The sequence below is a fragment of the Leptopilina heterotoma genome, unplaced genomic scaffold (genome assembly GCF_015476425.1).
Source record: "Leptopilina heterotoma isolate Lh14 unplaced genomic scaffold, ASM1547642v1 Lhet_14, whole genome shotgun sequence".
Lineage (NCBI taxonomy): Eukaryota > Metazoa > Arthropoda > Insecta > Hymenoptera > Figitidae > Leptopilina > Leptopilina heterotoma.
Genome location: NW_025110859.1, coordinates 5,332,879 through 5,348,206, shown reverse-complemented (window position 1 = coordinate 5,348,206; position 15,328 = coordinate 5,332,879). Strand labels below are relative to the sequence as shown.

Here is a 15,328-nt window from a genome sequence, read left to right as displayed (position 1 = left end):
ACATCAAATTCGAATTCAGCGACCCCAAAAAACCCCGGGAACGGAATTTCGATCAAAACGCATAAATTTTGAAATTATCCGCCATATTGGATCCAACATTTTGAATTTTGTAAAACGAACATCAAATTCAAATTCAGCGACCCCAAAAACCCCCGAGAAACGAATTTTAATCGAATCGCATCAATCTTGAAATTATCCGCCATATTGGATCCGCCATTTTGAATTTTAAAAATCTGACATCATATTTGTAATCAGAGACCCCGAAAACCCCCCAAGTAACGAGTTTAAAGCGAATTTGAAATTTTTTTATTTTTCGAAGTCAACATTTTGGGTCCGCCATTTTGAATTTTTTAAATCTGACTTCAGATTCGGATTCAGCGACCCCAAAAACAGTAGTATGTACTTCGCTACTAAAATCAAATCATGTTTAGTATTTTTTTTTTGAGATGGCCATATATGGCCACAGACGCGAAGGTGGCACGACTTTTCGTGGCCATATATGGGCCATGGACTGTTAAGGGGTTAATAAAATTTTGCTATACAATTAAATTATTTTTAGTACAATTCTTTTTAATAATTCAATTATTTTCACAAAAATTATTTTCAGAAAAAATAATAAAATTCTTCGTAAGAAATCAATTATTTTAATAAATAATACAATTTTTCTCGAGAATTCAATTATTTAAAAAAATTTCAAAAAAAGCTTTGTAAATTTGAAAAAATTGTAATAAAAATAATCATAAAATAGATTTTAATAAAATTTTTTGCAATAATTCAATTATTTTCATAAATAATTAAATTCATCCCAGGATTTCAATTATTTTTAATAATTGAAATTTTACAGGAATTGCTCAAAAAATGTAATTGTTATTAAAAATTTAATTTCAATTCCTTGAAAAAATCAATTATTTAAAAAAATGTTTTTTTTTAATTTCTTTGGAAGAATTCAATTTGTTTCACAGGAATTCAAATAATTAAATAAAATTGTTCAAAAGAAATCAATTATTTAAAATACAATTTTATTGAAATTAAATTTTTTTCAAATATATCGATTATTCTTTTAGATTTTAATAAAATTCTTCCCAAGAATTCAATTATTTACATAAATAATTCTTTAAATTAATTCAATTATGTGGATAACTAATAAAATTATTCCCGAAAATTCAATTATTTTGAATCATTTTAATATAATTCGCTTTGCTAAATTCAATTATTTTCATAAATAATAATATTCATTACAAGAATTCAATTATTTTAAAAAATTCTAATGAAATGTTTGCAAGAATTTCATTATTTTCATAAATAATAAAATGCTTTTTTAGAAATTCAATTATTTTCAAAAAAAATTTAATATTTTAATAGAATTTTAGTTTTTTAATAGCAATTACTCAAAAATTATTTAATTAATAATTGGACTTAAATATTTTAAAATAAATTCAATTTTACAAGAGTTGCGTTTACAATTTTCATAAATCGTTTAACTTTAAAAGATTTTAATTTGAAATTTTAGAAAATTTCAATTTTCAATGAATTTTTGTTTAGAAATTTAAAAGAACTTAAATTTTTGAAAAATTTTAATATGTAATTCAAATTCTTCTGAAATTATAGTTAAATTTTTTAATTATATATATTGATTTAATTATTAAAAAAATGGATTTATAAAAGAATTTTAGTTAAAAACACTAAAAAAAAAAATTAATTTTGGAAAAGTTACAAATGATTGCAGAAATTCAATTATTTTCAAAAATAAAATTCTACGCAAACGTTTAACTATTTTTATAAACTGTTCATAAATAATAAAAATTTTACAGAAATTCAATTCTTTATAAATTTTTTTATAAATTTCTTTGCAATAATTCAAGTATTTAGGAAAAATCAAATTTTTTACAGAATTTAATTATTTTTAATACAATTTTAATCGAATTTCTAGAGAAATGAAATTATTCTTAAAAATTTTTATTAAAATCCGTCAAAAGAATTCAATTATTTAAAAATTTGTTATGATAAAGTACTTTATGAGAATTAAATTTTAAGAAATATTCAATTATTATTTATTATTTATTTTTGTATTTAAATAATTGAATTCTTGTAGAATTTTCTAATAAAAATTGATTAAAAAATTAATTATGTTCAAAAAGTTTAGAAAAATTTTGGTCAAAATTTTAATTCTCTTTATAAATAATAAAATTCTTCTCTGAAATTCAATTATTTTTGTAAAAAATTTAATAAATTTCTTGGCAAAATTTTCCTCAATTCAATGATTTTTAATATCTACTATTTTAAAAAAATTTTCCAAAAAAATTCAAAAATTATTTTTATAAACTACAATTTTTTTTACAGAGACTCAATTATTTTCTTAAATAATAAAATTCTTTCCAGGAATTCAATTATTTTCATAAATAATAAAACTTGTCTCAAAATTTCAATAATTTTTAATTCAATTTTAATCGAATTTCTCGAAAAATATAATTATTCTTAAAAATTTTATTAAAATTCGTCAAAAGAATTCAATTATTTAAAAATTTGTTGATAAAATTCTTTATGAGAATTTAATTCATCAATAAATTATTTATTTTTGTATTTAAATAATGAAATTCACAGAATTTTCGAATAGAAATTTATTTAGAAATGAATTTCAGTTAAAATGTTAGATAATAATTGAATATTAAAATATTTATAGCGTGAATTTTTAGAAATAATTGAATTTTGAAAAGGTTTCGTAATTTTAATTATTAATTTTATAGAACTAATTTTTTTCAGAAAGTTTAATTAAATTTTGTTGGAAATATTTGAAGTTTTTATTTTTTATGAATATTTAATTGAAGAATTCCTAATAATCGTATTTTCGTAAAATTGAATTTTAAACAAATATGAATTTGAAAATTGTCAAAAAACTTTTTGAAAAATTATTAAAAAGAATTGATTTAAAGAAGAATTTTCGTTGGAAATTCTAGAAAATAATAATTGAATTGAAATGATGAAAATAATTTTCATGAAGTTACAGTAATTTTTCTTTAATTTCAATTTTTAAATTCTTTTAATAGGCGAAATAATGATTCTGTCATTTTTAATTATTATAAAACATGAAGAAATCGATCACTCCGAGTCGAAGACTCGGAGGACTCGATTTCTTCATGTTTTATAAAGGTTTGAATTTGCATTCAAATTTTTAATATTTTTCATTTTTTATTCCGTTGAAAAAATAATAATGATTAATATATTTATTAAAAAAGGAGTTATTGATGTTTTCGAAAAATTTTATAATTCTAAAAAGTGGTAAATAAATTTAATATTTTGAATTTTTATTCGTTAATTATTTCCCTGGGTACAGGGTGGCGACCAAACATGAGCGAAAATTTTATTTATTTTCATTTAAAACTTTTGCTATTTTAGGGAAACTTTTGCTCCAGGTGAAGTCTTTTCCATGATGGATTATCGCAACAGAATTAAAAAATAATTTCTACTTCTATAAAGAAATTTGTCAAATTTTCTTCAAATTTTTTATTTCTTGCTCTTTTCGAAGCAAAAAAAAAAAATCCATAAGCAAAAAATTTTACTGTAAGTCAATGATTGTTTCCGGAAAAAAATATATGGAATATCACCCCTATAAAAGTAAACTTTTACGGGGGGTTCAGAGTCATATATATATACTTACTATGTGGGTAAATTTCTTGTAAGATTTTTGGAAGATTAATCGTCTTAAATCGAAATCGATCAGAAATGGTGTCTTTGAGAAAACAACCCCTCCCCCTCTGGCTCTCTAAATCCTCCTTCTCCAGCCCCCTTGGTGAGTTTGTATAAAAGCGTGTGAAATTAATAGTCGGATCATTCAGCATCATTGCCTGCTTTAGTTATATATATATATATATATAGGACATGCACTACTAGAAGCACATGCATATATATACGGATAGATGAACAATCTAGGGGTTGATTCTAGCTGAGTGAGGGGCCACTAACACGAAACCATTAACAGGGTAAACATGTACATGAGAAGAGGGGGCACATTTGCAGTTCGTAACGGTGGCACGCGCCCGTTAGACCGGTCTATGTATATGTGTGTGTATACATGCATATTGACACCCAAGTGCTCTATTTAGAAGAAAATTTATTTTAATAATAGTAATAATAGTAATAATCGTCGAAATTGTCATACATAGTAATTTCAGGGTTGCACGGGTCAGGCAACAGTCTGGGAAAGTAGAATTGGTCAGGGAACAGTCAGGGATTTTTATTAAAAGTAGTGAAAAAAATTAAATTTTTAGAATTCATAAGAAAATTCTGAATTTTTGTGATTTTTTTTTGTTTGACTCATAAACTATGAAATTACCACGAAACCTTCGATTTTTTCTATTTTTGACAATAATTTCTAATTAAATAACTTCATTCATAAATAAATGAACTTCAAAAGGTATTAACTTAAAATTTTTATAAAACTCCAAATGTTAAATGAATTTAATTAGAAATTTTAAAGAACTTAGATTTTTGAAAAATTGTAATATTTCAAATTCATATGAATTTTTTTTTCTTATGAATTTAAATTTTTTAATATTAACTATAATAATTTAAATGTTCTTTCATTCATTCACTTTTTCTGTCCCTCACACCTCTAAAACTCTTTCGCAAAAGAATTCAATTATTTTAAAAAAAATTTATCCAAAATTGAATTATTTTCATAAATAATAAAATTTTCACAGCGATTCAATTAATTTAAAATAGCATTTTCAAAAAAATCAATTATTTAACAAAATTTTTATAAAATTCTTCACAATAATTCAATTACTTTCACTAATAAAAATATTTTTCATGAAAATTCAATTTTTTTAAAAAATGTTTGATAAAATTCCAAGCAGGAATTCAATTATTTTTATAAATAATAAAATTCATCGAAGAATTTCAATTATTTTTAATACTATTTTGAATTAATTAATCGAAAAATTCAATTATTTTCACAAATAAAGTTTTCCAGAAGAATTCAATTATTTAAATTAAAATTTTCATTGTATTTATTATGTTTCGAAAAAATTAATTATTCAAAACAATGTTTATAAAATTCTTATGAAGAATTCAATTATTTTCAAAAGTAACAAAATTTTTTACTAAAATTCAATTCTTTTTAAACATTTTAATAACATTTTTCGTAAAAATTCAATTATTTTCATGAAAAATAAAATTCTTCTCATTAATTCAATTATTTTCGAAAATTTTAATAAAATTCGCTTTGCAACTATTCAATTATTTTCGCAAATAATAATATTGATCGAAAGATTTTTAATACAATTTTACAGAAATGGCTCGAAAAATGGAATTATTCATAAAAATTTAATTTTCTATTCCTCGAAAAAATCAATTATTTAAAAAAATGTTTTTTTTAATATTTTGGAAGGATTTAATTATTTACAAAAACATTAGAATATTAAAAAAATATTAGAATTCTTCACAGGAATTCAATTATTTTCAAATATTTTAATAAAATTGTTTGAAAGAAATCAATATTATTTTAAATACAATTTTATTTAATTTTTTTAAAAAATAATTTAATTATTCAAACCTTTTTTAAATTAAACAACTTATAAAAGTATTGTTAAAAATAAGAATTTAAATTATTTTTTATGAAAATAATTGAATTCGTGTGAAATTTGTATGATTCATGAAAATAATTAAATGTTTGCATACAATTTTATTAAAAATTTGTTTTGAATAATTAAATTCTTTTTTGTAAATTTTATTAAAATAGTAGACATTAAAAATCATTGAAATTAGAAAAATGCATTTTATTTTTGAAAATAATATTGAAATTAGGACAAGAATTTTTTTGACATTTATGAAAATAATTGAACTTTGGAGAAGAATTTTGTTATTTATAAAGATAATTGAGATTTTTACAAGAATTTTTTTCAAATTTTGATCATAGTAGAATTTTATAAGAAGAATTTTTTATTTTTCTTTAAAAATAATTGAATTTTTCCAATTATTTGTAATTTCTCCAAAAATGAATTTTTTTTAATGTTTTCAACAAAAATTTTAATTTGCAAATTTTTAAATTCTAATATTTTTAAAATTGCTAATTTTATTTAAAATATTTAATTAAATATTAAAAATAATGGATTTGTAGAAGAATTTTAGTTAAAAAACACTAAAAAATTTGCATTTCAATTATGTTCAAAAGTTAAAAAAAATTTTCTTCACAATTTCAATTATAAATAATAAAATTCTTTTCCGAAATTCAATTATTTTCAAAAAACTTAATAAACTTGGCAAAATAAATATATTCAGAGAATTGAAAGAAAATAGTTCTGAGAAATTCAATTATTTCGAATAATTTAAATATAATTCTTCTGAAAAATGCTATTATATTTAAAAAAATTTTGACAAAATTCTTTACAAGATTTAGTTAATAAAATTGCAATTTTAATAAGATTTTCCTTTTCAATTCAATTATTTTCAATACAATTTTTCTTATGAATTTAATTATTTTCACAAAAATAATACATTTTTTAAATGGGAATTCAATTATTTAAAAATAATTAAAAGGTATTAAATTTTAAAAGGTTTAAATTTGAAATTTTTGAAAATCTTAATTCCTATGGAAAGATAATAATGATTAAATAGTTATTAAAAAAATTATACAAGTGTTGATAACATCAGTAGGAGATAAAAGAACAAACTAGAAAAGTGTTAATAATAATAAAAAATATATAAAAAATAATAACAATAATAATAATAATAGTAACGTTAATAATTAAGACAAGAGTAAAGAATTTACAAAAAAAATTATTTAGGGTCAAAATCGAAAGGTGGAATTAATCATTAGAAGATGTGTCTCCCTTCTCGTCTTACAGCTTTTGAAATGATTGAATAAAATCAAAAAAATTGCATTGGTCTTTTTTGGAATGGCTCATGCTGGCGCAATTTTTTTTTTAAATACAATCATTGAGGACCGTTTGAGCTATTTTGAAGGCTTATTGGTCAACTGATTTAGGAAGTTGATATTCTAACATTTCTTTTCATATTCCTTTTAAATCATTTCTTAAAAAAAAACAGGATGAAATTTTTAGGGAAACTTTTGGGGAAGTAGAATTTAACAGAATTCTTCTCTCCCTTATAGTTGCGTTTTATATATTGATTTCTTCTGCTTATTTTATTTAACTGAATAAAATTACAGCTAATTTAGGATTAAGTAATTAGATGGAATTTTAGTTAATCCCGTGTGGAAAATGAAAATTGGTCCTAGCCAGGTCCTACCTATTTTGCCCTGTTAATAGCTTGGTCCTAGGTTGGCAGTGTAGGTTGGACCAACAATGGGTGGTGATGCGATTCTAGTCTGGTCCTAACTTGGGAGCCTAGTTAGGACCAGTTTATGGGTCCATTTTAGGACCTAGAAAGGGCCATCTCAGACAGTATTTTCTATTTCATTATAATTTTAATTAGTTAATAATATTTGTTAAAGAAATAACCTAAATTATTAATAATAAGTATTAGTTTTAATTAATTATAATTTTTTTTAATTAAGTGATGACCAAAAGCGAATTCATAAATAATGTTAGTATATGTAGAGATTAATATATATTCCTCTAATATATACATTAAAAATTATAAAAAAAATTAGAAACTTGTTAATTAAATTATTTTACAGTATATATAATCATTAAATTGCATACTTATACGAATACAACGCAGAAAAATCGGAATAAACGCAAACCTAAGAAGTAAATAAAATCTAACGCACGCGGGAATCGAACCTACGACCTACGGACTACGAGACTAACGCCCTAACCACTATGCTAATGAAACTAGTTGAGTACAAAATTTGTATTGTCAGTGACTTGTGGACTTGCTTTTGATGATTCAATATAGTAATTATTGACACTAATACACGATAATAAATAAAAAAATAGTTTAACAACAACAATAATAAAATAATATCCAAATATAAAAATTCAAAAATTAATATTTTTATATTATATCAAGAAAAAAATATATCTGTACATTTTCGTTAAAAACAGGTTTTTCATTGTTCTCAATCATTTTCAACATTAATTTTTTGGTCTAAAAAAAATATTCGTCTTTTGGACTTGGAAATTTTTCCTAATTAATTAAGCGGGTGATCCACTTTTTAAAAAAATGTTAAAAAAATTTATGTTAAAAACACGTTTTTCATTATTCTAAATCATTTTAAGCATTAATTTTTTGTTGCAAAAAATTTTTTAGACTTGGACTTAGAAATTTTTGCTAATGAAACTAGGAAGCCCAGGTAGGTCCTGGGTTGGACCTGGGTGGGTCAGCCCACATTCGAATTGCAATATCTCTTAGTGTTTAGCACCAACTTAAACGAAACTGAAAATCAGCGAACGAAATTAGAAATATATTATACTAATGATAATTATATTGCAGTCTGTATCTGTTTAAATAAATAAATAAATTTTGCTGTTATATTAACTTTTGTAACAAATTACTTAAAAATTTGCAGTTTTTATCTAACTTCGCGATTATTACACTTGAGTAGTGAAATATGAAGATAATTTATAATTTTAACAATTCAGCATTTGTTTAAACAAAAAATTGTTGTTATTTATTAATTCTTAAGACAATAAAGCGTCTAGAGACTTGTAGTCTTTTAAAATTTTGCAATTAACTAATCTGAGTATTTACTTATTGCAAAATTAGAAAAAACTGCTAGTTTCTAGGTTGATTGTGTAAAAAGTTAGTAAATAACAATTATTTGTTTAAACAATTGCTGAATTAATAAATTAATAAATTAACTTTATTTTATAGTATTTGTATAATTTTCTGATTTATGTCAAACAATAAATTGTTTAAACAAATGTGATTATCAATTAATTTTATAAATATTAATTGAGAATATTTATCAATTTTTACATGTTTTTCATGTATCAATTTTGACACTTTATTTTCCTAAAAATTTTTCTAAGTCATAACTGGATCTCCTAGCTAGTACCAAGTTAGGACCAGCCTAGGATATATAAAAAGGGGTTGCCAAGTTAGGTCCAAGCTAGGGCCAATAATCATTTTAGGCATAGCATGGTGATTTCTACACGGGATATAAATTATTCTGATATTTAAATATTATTTTAGTTAATTAGAAAATTGTTCTGAAATTTATTTATAGTATTTTATTTTCTAAATGCGAATTAGTATAGTTTTCTACTAACGAAAGGGGTAGCAGTTTTGACAAACTAAAAATAAAAAAAATTATTAAAAGAAGAAAAAATTGTAAATGAGGGTGCAAGATGAAAGAACAGGTTATATAACACACTGATGTGCCATAGGTTATAACCGGTTCTTTCATCCGCACCCTCACTCTCGAAACCTGAATTAGAAGAGAGCTACTGAAAACTACCTATTCCATAATTATATTAAAAAATATATATAATTATTAGTATTCAGACAAATAATTTAGTGGTCAAATTAGAGTAATTATTTTTACAGAAATTACTAAAATATTTGGTGAATATCTACTAATTTTCTAGTCATTCAACATAACCTAAAAATTACATGATGGATCGTTAATAAACTACGTCACGCCTTTGAGAGGGGGGTGGGGTAATGTTAATTTAAGTTATTTTATGATGTATTATGCAATTTTAACAAAGTGTTATTAAAGAAGTTAAAAACTTAATTTTTTAATTTTTACCCTTTTTCTATTTATCTTATGCGATAAGACTGGATCCGAACCGGAAAACAAAAAAAAAATTGTAATTAACAATCTTAGTGTGAAACAATTGCGCCCTTTCGCGGTTGTGATAAAAATATGGTACAGACTGTATACGTTAATATAATCGCCAGTGCCCAGCATGACGTGTCTGCACTTATGATCTCTCTGTACGTGTATACTTTTCGTATAAACATATATAAAAATTTCTTCAATACCATGAAAGAAGTTACATGGACATGGGTGCGTTTCAACGTCACTTGGGGACAGACATATGAGCACACATGGGGCGGCAGTCGCCACCTGGCGCAGTGCAGTTCAATACGCGCCACCCCTGTACATGCATGACTATATATAAAATGTATATATGTATATGTAGTAGTCTTGATTGTGTGCACGCTCACACACACACTCACGACTATTGGGGTACCATGACCCCAACCCCTCAGAAGACTTACTTGCTTTTGGCTCGTGCCACACCGTATACACTGTCGTACAATTCCGGATTGACCCGAAAAGAAAACACTCAGCCAATCGCTGAAACTCTTCGGTTGTCCTTCGAGGTGACGTCTCGAGCACATGTGCGCCAAAAAAAGGCGCCATTTCTCACTTATGCGTGCTTATGCGCGCGAGATCATCAAAAATTCGGCATCTTCTTTTTAAATTCTTGTTTATTTTATAAGATTAGATGAGGGGAAATTTATATTTGAAAAGCTGCAGTTTTGTAGTTCTATACCACATCCACATAATACTTGGTTCATAAATGCAGCTACATTATTTATTTTTTCTTTTTTCAGGGAAATTATTTTTTGACACTTGATAGCACTTGACAACTATTATGAGAAATAAAAAAAAATTTTATTTTTAATTTCAGTTAACTATTCTCTTTCTTTCTTAAAACGAAAAAAAATTCGAAAATCTGGGTATTACATCCAGATAACAATTTGTATTTAAACCAAATATAATTTATTTGATAATATAATAGTGATTCTGTCACTCGGTTTTCAAATTAATTTTTATCCATTGGCTTGACTCGGAGTGATCGTTAACTTCAATATATAAATAATTTATTTTAGTTACAGAGCTCGAACTAGGTCCGTAAATCCTGTAAAGGTCTGTAAATTTGCTTCAAGTTCGTAAAAGTCAGTTTTTTAGAACAAAGGTCCGTAAAGTCCGTAATTTTTATTGAAAAGGGATAAAGAGTTCATAAATTATTGTACGATATAATTTGGAGACATTTAGAGAAATTACAAATGATTGCAGAAATTCAATTATGTTCAGAAATTTAAAAAAATTCTCTTCAAAATTTTAATTGTTTTTAGAAATAATAAAATTCTTCTCCGAAATTCCATTATTTTCCAAAATTTCAAATAAAATTCTTAGCAAAATTTCAATTATTTTCAAAAAATTTTCCTGAATTCAATGATTTTTAATATCTACTAGGTATTTTAATAAAATTTTCCAAAAGAATTCAATTTAAAAAAAAAAAATTTAATAAAATTCTACGCAAACCTTTAATTATTTTCATAAAATAATAAAAATTTTACAGGAATTCAATTATTTACAAATTTTTTATAAATTTCTTCACAATCATTCAATTATTTTCCTATAAAAAATAAAATTTTTACAGGGATTCAATTATTTTCGTAAATAATAAAATTCTTTTTAGAAATTCAGTTATTTTCATAAAAAATAAAAGTCATCGCAGAATTTCAATTTTAATCGAATTTCTCGAAAAATATGTAATTATTCTTAAAAACTTTTATTAAAATTCGTCAAAAGAATTTAATTATTTAAAAATTTGTTGATAAAATTCTATATTAGAATTCAATTTTAAAAAACATTCAATTATTTCATAAATTATTTTTGTATTTAAATAATTGAATTCTCGTAGAATTTTCTATATAAAAATTGATTAAAAAAATCAATTATGTTCAAAAAGTTTTAAAAAATTTTGGTCAAAATTTCAATTATCTTTATAAATAATAAAATTCTTCTCTAAAATTCAATTATTTTTGCAAAAAATATAATTAATTTCGTGGCAAAATTTGAATTATTTTCAAAAATTTTCCAAAAGAATTTAATTATTTTTATAAACTGTACAATTTTTTACAGAGATTCAATTATTTTCTTAAAAAATAAAATTGTTTCTAGGAATTCAATTATTTTCATAGAAAATAAAACTCATCGCAGAATTTCAATTTTAATCGAATTTCTCGAAAAATGTAATTATTCTTAAAATTTTTTATTAAAATTCGTCAAAAGAATTCAATTATTTAAAAATTTGTTGATAAAATTCTTTATTAGAATTCAATAATTTTAAAAAACATTCAATTATTATTTTATAAATTATTTATTTTTATATTTAAATAATTGAATTATCGTAGAATTTTCTAATAAAAATTGATTAAAAAATTAATTATGTTCAAAAAGTTTTAAAAAATTTTGGTCAAAATTTCAAATATCTTTATAAATAGTAAAATTCTTCTATAAAAGTCAATTATTCTTGAAAAAAATTTAATGAATTTCTTGGCAAAATTTGAATTATTTTCAAAAATTTTCCTCAATTCAATGATTTTTATTATCTACGATTTTAATAAAATTTTCCAAAGGAATTCAATTATTTGAACAAAATATTAATAAAAATTTCACAGAAATTCAATTATTTTCTTAAATAATAAAATTCTTTCTATAGGAATTCAATTATTTTCATAAATATATTTATGAAAATAATTGAATTCCTAGAAGCGATTTCCTAGAAGCGATAAGTTTTACTATAGTAAAACTTATCGCAGAATTTCAATTATTTTTAATTCAGTTTTAATCAAATTCCTCAAAAAATGTAATTATTCTTAAAAAATTAAATTTTATTTAATTTCGTCAAAAGAATTCAATTAAAAATTTGTTGATAAAATTCTTTTTGAGAATTTAATTTTAAGAAACATTCAATTATTCAATAAATTATTTATGTTTGTATTTAAATAATCGAATTCTCGTTGAAGTTTCTAATAAAAATTTATTAAAAAAATTAATTTCAGTTAAAATTTCAGATAATAATTGAATATTAAAAGCAACATAGCTTGAATTTTTAGAAATAAGTGAATTTTGAATTTAATTTTTTTGAAAAAGTTTAATTTGAATTTTTTTTATATTATTTGAAGTTTTTATTTTCTAAGATATATTTAATTGAAGAATTTACGAATAATTGAAATTTCGTAAAATTGAGTATTGTAAACAAATGAATTTGAAAATTCTTAAAGAACTTTTTCGAAAATTAATTGATTTAAAGAAGAATTTTAGTTAAAAATTCTGAAAAATAATTGAAATGATGAAAATAATTTTGAAGAATTAGAATATTTTTATAATACAAAATAATAATTGTTTTAAATAAAAAAAAATTGTTAATTAAATAAAATTAAATAAAAATTGTTTTAAATAAAAATTTTATTTGAACCAACTAAAATTATATTTACTGTAAGTAAATTACATTTACTTTAATTTAGAATTAATTTATCAAATGCTACGAAATTTATTTTGTGATGGAGGAATTGTTACATGAACAGAAAAATTAATGAAAAAAGGGAGTATGATAACATTGGAAAAACGGTTATTCTAAAAATATAAAAGGGGAAAATCATCCCTAAAATTTTGAAACAAAAAAAAACTCCGATTCGTGACATACACATTTTTATTTTTGATGTGACTATACGTTTGAAGGGAGAGTCTATGTATATATTTGAAAATTCCAGTTTGGAGTATTTCTTTGAAAATATAATTTCCAAAATGTTTTTTGAATTATTCAAAATCTATATTTGAAACTGTTTAATTCCATAAATTAAGATAAAATATTCAAAATTTATTAGGTACCTAATTACTAAATAAATCATTTATTAAAATTTTTAATTAATTATTAATTCATTTATTTCTTATAATTAATTACTAATTCATTTATTATAATACATTGATTACTAATTAATTCATTTGGTATAATTAATTCATTTGTAATGTGTTATTCATTATAATTAATTAGTTACTAATTAATTTATTTCCTATAATTATTTAATTACTATCTTATTTATAACTTATAAGGGTATAATAAATTAATTTGTTACTAATTAAATTCTTAATTATAATTAATTAAATTACTAAATTGATTAATTAGTATTTTAATTAAATGACTCAGAACTTTAAATTTAAAAAAATCGTTGCTTTTTAAAAAACTTTTTATATAATAGTTTTAGTTAATTTTATTTCGTCATAAAGTTTTGTAGTCAGTTGGGGCGTGAAATATACTTAAAAAGGGGAATCCCGTAAATAATTTTAAGAGAAAAAAAAATTTTTTTTTCATACCTATAATGGTTTACTCATTGAATTTACACTTCTATGCAGGGGGTTTGGGATTTGCAGACCTTTTTACCTGCTTCCTCTTTAATTATTGTACTTAAAGCGAAAATAACCTTTTAGTTTACTAAAAACTACGGTTACTTGCGGGAAAAACCACTGACGTGCGATATTTCATTGAGGGAAAATCCTAAACTTACTAATATACACGCTTATGAAACAAGTTTTTCTTTAAAGAAAAAAAATTCTAGTTTTGAAAATATATCGACTTACAATAATTTATTGCATTTCATTTAAAAGTGGAAATAGAAAGCTAATTGTAAGTAAAAAAAAGTGTGAGCCCAATTGTAGTTACATTTAAGAAACGTGTTCCTCGATTTTTTATGAAAAGGTGTTAAATTTTGATTAATGTTTTAAAATACAGAAAACTTAAATAAATTTATTTCTTAATAACATTTGACGGAATTTCTATAATAACATGACTAGAAAAATTAGAAATTTTACTTGGTCATTTATCTTTAATCATAGCGTCCGGGACAAACTCGCTAATACGCCCCGGAAGTAGTTGACGAATATTTTGTCATATTTTATCAATACAGTAAGTGTAAATCAAAAATCTTTAATTGTCCCTTAAAAACAAATGTTTTAAGCTCAAAACGTGATATTGGTTGTTTTTCTAAAGCTATTTTTTTGAAAAAAAAACAACAAAAAAAATGAAAATTTTGAAAAGTTATATTCGTTTGTAAAAATTAGTTGTTCTATACTAAATTTTCTACAGAAGTAAATGATAATAATGAAACATGAAATTGTAAATTGCAAACTTGCAGTACATGAAGTACTAGTTTCCTCTCCATTGGGGCTCTTTTTATGTGTTAATAAAATTCGCTTTGTGTACACTTCCAATTAGAGATGTGGTGGTAAACGTTACAAATTAAGATTATTTTAATTCTATTCTTCATTTTTATTATCAATCAAATGTTAATATTAAAAATTAATTAATTAAAAAATCATTAAAAGATCAATATCATATTATGTTTGAATAAAAAAAAAGAAAAAAAATATAATTTGAATTAATTATTGGCTGTAGGAAAAAAATGGCCTGTGGGGGGATCGAACCCGCGGCCTTCGCGTTATTAGCACGACGCTCTAACCATCTGAGCTAACAGGCCAGCTGTGCTGTTAGGCTATTTTGATCATTCTTAACTTGGACAGAATTGATTCTTAATATAGAGGCTCTTTTTCATAGAAACTGTAACTTCTTCAAAATTATTTTTATCATGTCAATTCAATTATTATTTTCTAGAATTTCCAAAT

General features: G+C 22.6%; 1 protein-coding gene and 1 non-coding gene across 4 annotated transcripts in view; one reads left to right on the top strand and one right to left on the bottom strand.

The window, feature by feature from the left end:
• The window catches only part of LOC122497995 (M-phase inducer phosphatase), a 236,687-nt gene that overhangs the window by 40,090 nt on the left and 181,269 nt on the right, over positions 1 to 15,328 (top strand). The window lies entirely within an intron of this gene.
• Positions 15,110 to 15,183, bottom strand: Trnai-aau. The gene has a single exon. It is a non-coding gene; the product is annotated as a tRNA-Ile (tRNA).